General features: G+C 36.7%; 1 pseudogene; it reads right to left on the reverse strand.

Annotated features, from left to right (window-relative positions):
* Positions 1–1,434: 1,434 nt before the first annotated feature.
* Positions 1,435–7,649, reverse strand: LOC130848863 (40S ribosomal protein SA-like; annotated as a pseudogene).
* Positions 7,650–7,920: the final 271 nt, after the last annotated feature.

The raw sequence follows: 7,920 nt of genomic DNA on the forward strand, positions 1-7,920 counted from the left end.
ACAGAAGTTGACCTAATTGACATTTATAAATCCTTCCAACAAACTAAAGCAAAGTTACAAATTCCAAAAAGCTTTTGGATTACTTATCAAAATAGAACATTTTCTGAACCATTAAACAAAAATCAATACATTGAAAGAACTGAATATAGTCAAAATCTATTTTCTGAGCACAATGAAATTATTCTTGATAACAATAGAAAGATATCTGGAAAATGCCTACATACCTGGAATTAAACAAATACTTCTAAATAACTCGTAATACTTCTAAATAACTCATGAGATTCATAAGGGAACTTAGAGACTATTTTAATTGAATGAAAATGAAAACATTACATATTACAATTTGTGGGAAATAAATAAAGCAGTGCTTATGGGGATTTTACAGCATTAAACACTTGTCATTAGAAGGAAGAAAGGTCTCAAACAAGTTATCTAATATTCCATGTTAAACAATAATAAAGAAGGCAGAAAAATAAGCCCAAATCAAGCAGAAGAGAGGAAATAATAAAGATGAAAGCAGAAAAGATGAAACAGTAAAGGGAAATAACAGGATAAGTCAATTTAAAAAGAACTAGAAAAATGGTACAAATCAACCGGTTTGCAAGGCAGAAATAGAGACACAGATGTAGAGAACAAGCATATGAACACCAAGTGGGGAAAGCGGGGAGAATTGGGGGGGAATGAACTGGGAGATTGGGATATCAAATTGTACACTCTAAATATATGCAGTTTATTGTATGTTAACTGTATCTCAATAAAAGTTCTTAAAAAAAAAAAGAATATTTGAAACTGATAAATCTCAAGCCAGAATGATCAACTAACTCAAATCCAGAATAGAAATGAAAAGCACAGGAATGGTACATCTGTCAGTAAATATACATATATTTCTCCTCTTAATTTTATGAAAAGCAAGATTACATAAAGCAATAATTATAATACTCTGTTTTTAGGTTTGTAACATACACAGATGTAATTTTTTTTCAATTTATTTTAACTAAGAAAAGAAAGTTCACCCATTTATTCCACCCCTTACCCCTCACCTCTGGGAATCACACATATGCAAATAGGTAGATAGATTCTATATATGACAGAGATCATACAGTATTTGTATTTCTCTGTCAGACTTATTTCACTTCGTATAATAATTTATAAATTATATGGCAAAGTAGAACAAAAAAGGAGAATGGATATGGAGCAGTAATAGAGTAAAGCTGCAATATTTTATTGGAATTAGCACAGTATTAATGTGAAGTAGGTCATAATATATTGATTCCTATTATAAATCCTAGAGCAAATAGAAAATCAACAGGGATTAAAATGAATACTAAAAAAAAGTTTTGCATAAAAATGAGTTAGTTAAGGAAGAATCAAGGAGCAACAAAAAGAGACATAAAAAACAGGATCCTGTCCTATCTCATCTCTGCTCTTTTCATCTCATCGTGTGTTATCTTGATAGGGTGACAATGTTGTTGCTCCTCCCATTCCGTGGCCTGAGCCATGGCAGCTGCAGCCCATCTTCCGTGGTGTCTTCAGTGGCCACTGGGCACCACGGGCCTCGGTGGGGAACTGCTGGGCAGGCACAGAGGGCACCTGCCGCCTTCGGACCAGGCTGCCACTTCGGGTTGAGCAGCAGTCAGTTCGGGAGCTGGAGCAGTCCGTTCACCCTGAATTCCTCCTTGGTCACAGCCTCCTCAGCTGCGGCCTGCCCCTCCTTTACCACCTGTTGAGGATCCTCGCGCAGGTAGGGAGCAGGCGGGACGCCCCGCGGGTGCTCACGGGAGAGGAAACCACGCCTGCGCAGAACTCCCCGGGTCAGCGTCCATCACCTCAGACCGGAGAGCGAGCTGTTTTGTTGCACAGATGGCGGTGTCCACACAGCACAGAGACTGGTTGGTGTTACAGGGAGCAGTGGTGGGCAGGTTCACAGAACATGCCTCCCATGCCGGTGGTCACCCCTGGGGTTGGGAACCACCCCAGTCGCAGCTCGCGGAAGGCTGCCTGGCTCTGGTGAGTGAGGTTCCCCGCGCAAGGGGACCAGCAGGAGGAGTGGCGCCTGTGGCAGCAGCAAACTTCGGCTCAGCTCGCTGGCCGGTCTTCCAGGAAGTCATGAAACTGACATCGGCCAGGTTTTCAAAGGCAGTGATGGCAGGAGAGGAGAGAAGAAGCTTCTCCCAGGTTCTCTTCAGATTTAGAGGTAATGCCATCACTTTTCCTTTTTAGATTACTTTTCCATTTGGAAGTCAAAGTTGGTTCCACCTAAGTGGGTTCTTCCTACTAGGTTTGAGGACATCCTCCCCCTTCCTTTGCAGGAAATCAAAGGCTCTGGAAGTTGTGAAAGTTTCCCTTTAAGTTATGATGGGAATCCAGAACAAGGCCTTATGGACCCCTGTCTGGGTAGCCCAGAAAGGGAAAAGTCAAAGATTTTACATTTGTAAATTGGACTAAAGAGCAATATTCAGTTATATTGAATAGAAAAGAGATTTTATACTCAAAGATACAAACTAAGCCTTACCCATATATTACTGTTTTCTCTATCAATATGTTAAATCTATCCATCTTCTCAGTTTTGAAAGATATTTTTTTAGGGGGTAATACATTTCATGAGGCTTTCCCTATAAAATCTAGGTTACTAAGAGATTGTTAAAAATGGAAGCCAATGAAATACCAGTATACTAAAAAGTTCATAGATATAGGAAAAGAAATAATTTTTAAGAAGTACGTGAAATTTTAAAGTTCAGATATTTCAGATGGTAAAAATATCAAACACTGTAAAAAGAATTTTGTACTCAGCATTAACATTGTATCTTAGCCCCATGTTACAGAATAGCAGTCTTGCCAGTGTTCTGTCTTCAAAAAGGGTACAGAAGAATTTGAGGGGGCTGCCAGGTACAGCACAGCAAGGCTATTGAAGGAAGAAACAGGGACTCTGATGAAGGCTCCTGAACTTTCCAAGAGAGAATAATATTGAAATATTTTATGAAGACTGTTTCACAAAACAGAAATTTTTGAAATGTTCTGTGATGGAAATATTCTGTAGTCAGTAAGTTTGGAAATGTTACATAGATGATATCCTCTGCGAGAGATTCACCATTCACATCAGCATAATGGAGTAGTCCTGCAGGAAAAGAACTGTGACTGAGTTTAATATACCATTCCTGTCACATTTGTCCATAAAATGTGTATATTTACATTCTATATAATAGTTGTATTTATATATAACATTTACTAATACCCCACACAAACAATTTTCCTTGCAGGATTCTTACACGTTGATGTAAAGAAAAGCATACAGATCCTTTTAACTTAGTGCTAAGTAAAATATAAGCTCTAAGAGGGCCTTTTTACCCCAATGCTCAGTAGCGTGCCTGGTATAGATTGTGTTTGCTTTTATTTTTGTTATATCTGTATCTATATCTATCTGTCTGTTGATCTATAGAGAGCAAGATAAATGGTTGACTGAATGTTACTTCATTCCAATTATGAAACAGACACAACATATGGGTTTAATATATATCTGAAGGAAAAATCAATACTAATCTACATAAGAAAATCAAAACCATTGTTCACCACAAACAGGCAGCTTATTTTGTTTTTCCTATTTGTGGATCATTAATTTTAAATGAGTGATCTAAAATGAATACACTTGAGACAAAAATATAGAAAGGAATAATGAAGTATCTTTTACCATAAGTATAGATGCTGACATTAATAGCATTTCCTGTAGAGAATTGACATTCTACAAGATAATACAGTTGCTTCCTAGGTTGTAGAACACGAAAGTGAATAGAAATGGTGGTACAATTTATTGAAATATAAGCCAATTGATTATTAATTTTTTAAATAGATTGTCTCCCTTCTGTTTTAAATGGATAGCCAGACTTTGTTCCATCTTGTCTCAGGAAAGCTATGACACAATAAAGATTACACAAGGTCCAAGGGTGTTTCTCAAGAACAGATTGTATTGGGTGTCTAGGAGGAAAAGGAAAAGGCAGATGAGAACATTCCTTTGAGGGTAGTGGAGAGGGATGGACAAGACCTCTGAAGTTGTGACTCCTGGGTAGATAGAGAAGGATCAATTCTAGGCAGAGGGTTTTCATGTTTTATAAAGCTTTGTACCTGCTACATATGACAAAGAATTGAGTGACCCAGATAACTGAGGAATTGTGTAGTCTTCAAGATGACATTATCAAAGGCCACAAGGATAGAAAGATAATTGAAGTTCTCTTACATTTTCAGGAACTCGGAGTGCTCCTAGTTTCTTAAGAAACCTTATAGAGGCTGAAGAAAAACAAATGATACTGACACTAATTATCCTGACAAACTAGTCATTTAGGCTCATAGATGGATTAGAAGTTAATTAATGGAAACCCAGAAATGTGATATTCTATGATTTTAAAAATTGAATTGAAACAAAGTGTTTTGTTAAGAATATAAAACATTTTAGATAAGTGGACAATTTACAAAATATGTTAAGGCAGTGAAAATATTTCCTATGACACTGTAATGATGGATACGTGTCATTGCACACCTTTCCAAAACCATAGAACGTACAACACCAAGAGTGAACCCTAATGTAAAGCAAGGATTTTGAGTGATGATGATGTGTATGTGGGTTCATCAACTGTAACTAATGTATCACTCTGGTGGAGGATCTTGATACTGAGGGAGGCTCTACATGTGTGGGGGGTAGGGGTTACCCTACCCCCTATGTGGGAAATACCAGTATCTTCCCTTCAGTTTTGCTGTGAACCTAAAACTACTCTTAAAAATAATATATATGCAAAATAGACATATATATTTATGAATATATATATATATATATATATATATATATATATAGACAAAAAGTTGTGTAGTGGGTGAGTAAATCTTTCTAGGTAAAAATAAAGTTGGATGTCAACAGCAACCATAGTTAAGGAAAATGTTGCTTTCAGATATCTGTTGTTTTTGCAGACATACAAATCCTAGAGGCTTCAAAAAGAGCCAAACACTGACAATACCAATGAAGTATAAGAGTAAAAATGTCTGATGATGCAGGCAAAACCAGACAGAGTCATCTTAACACAAAATTTGTACTGGTAAGACTAAAGACTGGTGGCAATATTCATCGCAATTGTTTATGTAAAACAGCAGCCAAGTAAACTGAAGTGGTTTGGAAAAAAATACATAATTAACAGAATTGTGTGCCATAAAAGTTTACATATGGATGAAGCCAGATTGCTTGAGAAAAGTGCCTGTTAGAACCCCATTTTTAAAAAAGAAAATAGCTTAACTAGGATTGAAGTCTATGGAAATTAGGCTTATGGCTTTTACTTGGGGTAAGTGGGAGTTTGCAAGTCGGAAGCACAGCTTGTTTATTACACACACCAAAAAACATATTTAGAGGCCTTTTTATTTGTTTTTGTTTCATATAAAATTCAAGTTGTGCAAGATTATCTTCAATGGAACACTTGTGAAAGAAAGGATTTATCTCTAACTAGTTACTTCCTAAGAGAGGAATATTAAATCGTGCTTGGAATTGTTTCAATTTGTCATTGTTGATTTAATTTTTTAAAGCTCTATATTGGAATATAATTGCTTTACACTCTTGTACCAGTTTTTGAGGTACACCAAAGTGAGTCAGCTGTATTTATACATATACCCCCATACCCCTCCCTCTCGCAACTCCCTCCCACCCACCTTGATTTAATTTTTAATATTATTCTCTTTCCTGTTTTCATTCAGTGGTGTTTTATGGCAAAACATTTAGAATTAAAATAAATTTAATTAATAAACTTTATTTGACATGATACAAATTTTATGATTTCTAATAGGAGAAATAACAACCTGAGAAGAGAGAGGTCTAATGAGGGCCTGAGTGTTTAGGAATGAAACACATTCACATAGGAGGCCCTTCTTATACTGCAATTCTGTGTACTCAAGATATTAAGTAACATGTTTATCTGTTAGCAAATACCACATTCATTTCAGACAGGAAAAGTATTTATTATATTGATAATTCTTGAATAGAATATGAGAGTCTCTTTATTTGTAAAGTGTCCACATCACCCAAACAGCAGCAGGATCATATTGGCGAGATGATACTTGACATTAAGTGATCTACAGCACTGGTAAATTTCATTTACATAAAAATAAGACTATCATGAGTTTCAACAGCTTTGCTAATTGCTTATAAGACTACAGATTCATATAATTTTATAGCTAAAGACACATCGCTAATTTCTTAGTTAAAAACAGTAAGACCTGCTTAAAGTCAGGCAAAATCTCAAAGTCATACAGCAAATAGGGAGAACTGGAAGGCATATCTCCCAGTCTCTGGCCCAGGGCAATAAGCTAACAGGTTGCTTTAAGTGATTGTAAAGATCACTTATTTCAATCTTCAGATGATACACAGTTTCTAATAAGGAAACACACTAATAGAGACAAAGGAAAGATAGTTAATAAACTAGCAGCTAATTGCCATTCACTTATATAATGAAAGAATTTCCTTCCAGTCATCTTATAATTCAAGTAAATAACTTGAAAAAAGACACTGTGCTATTGTCATGGTGTAGAAGTTTTGGAGGCTTCTACATGCCAATAAAAATAGGTATCCTGTTTACTTTGGAAACAATTCTTGCTTTAAAGTGTACTTTTATTTTTTAAGATTTTTTTTTTTTGAAGTGGACTGTTTTTAAGGTCTTTATTGAATTTGTTACAATATTGCTTCTGTTTTTATGTTTTGGTTTTTTGGCCACAAGACATGTAGAATCTTAGCTCCCCAACCAATGATCAAGCCCACATCCCCTGTATTGGAAGGTGAAGTCAACCACTGGACCAGTAGGGAAGTCCGAAAGTGTGCTTCTTAAATGAATGCTCTTGTCCAGTTGGGACATTCCTAATAATGACCATTGTAATTCTAAGGTGTCTTCAGTAAGAATGGTCCATGTGCATGAGGAGAGACAATACATTTTTCTAATGTAAAACAGACTTGGGTTCTTAAAGCCGGGAGTAGGGGCACCATTAGGACATTTAGGTGACTAAGATCCCATTTTTTTGAGTTTTCTCAAGAGCAAAGAAAATATACTAGATAACCTAAGGGGTATGCTTAAGGGTGGCACTTGGGTTTTGTTTGACAGTCTGCCTTTCACGGGCTGCTTCTTTTTATTGGTGGATGGCCTTTGCCTTATTTGTCTAATCTGTTACCAGGTGACCCTCATTGCATGGAATTTCCTTGCAAGTGGTGAGTGACTTATTGTGAAACTTGCCCATTTGTGACCACCTTGTCCTTAAACAAGAGTCTTGTCTTCAAAGATAACTATGGCTCATATAAAGATGGCAAGCACTCCAGCAGCGTGTAGATGCTCAACCCATGCCCACCGATTTTACTTTTAGTTTTGCCCTCAGGAAAATCCACAAGTTTGTATCTAAACCAAGTGCATTCTAATTCAGAAACCGAAAGAGTACTCACCAGAAGGGCAATCTGCCCTTATCCAAATTCCAAATAAAGTCAGAGAGCTCAACCAAAAGGAGAGAGCTTACCAAACCAGAAGCAGAAGGTGACTCACAGAAGCATTGATCTCAAGGAGCTCGGTGTGGGTATTTTGCACAGTTCCAAGGATTGTAGTCCTTTTGACAGAGATCCCCTTTGGATCCCACTCTGACACCATTGAATGTCAACCTATAAAGATAAACTGAGGCTAGCTCAAATTACAGAAATTGAGTGTATTCGGGAACAGAGGAGGAATTGCAGTTTGAGAAACACATGCCATAGCAGCTGCAGGTGAGTCCACAGGTTTTGGGTGGACTGTATTTATGGGCAGGAAGGGCAAAAAGGGAGATAGATGGTTCTTAGGTTTTATTCTTCTAAGAGTGCATTCATGAGATTCTGCATTTTATATTCTCTGGTTCCATTTTAGATCAAAATCCATTTACATAGTA

This window comes from Hippopotamus amphibius, chromosome 3 (genome assembly GCF_030028045.1).
Source record: "Hippopotamus amphibius kiboko isolate mHipAmp2 chromosome 3, mHipAmp2.hap2, whole genome shotgun sequence".
In the NCBI taxonomy this organism is placed as follows: domain Eukaryota; kingdom Metazoa; phylum Chordata; class Mammalia; order Artiodactyla; family Hippopotamidae; genus Hippopotamus; species Hippopotamus amphibius.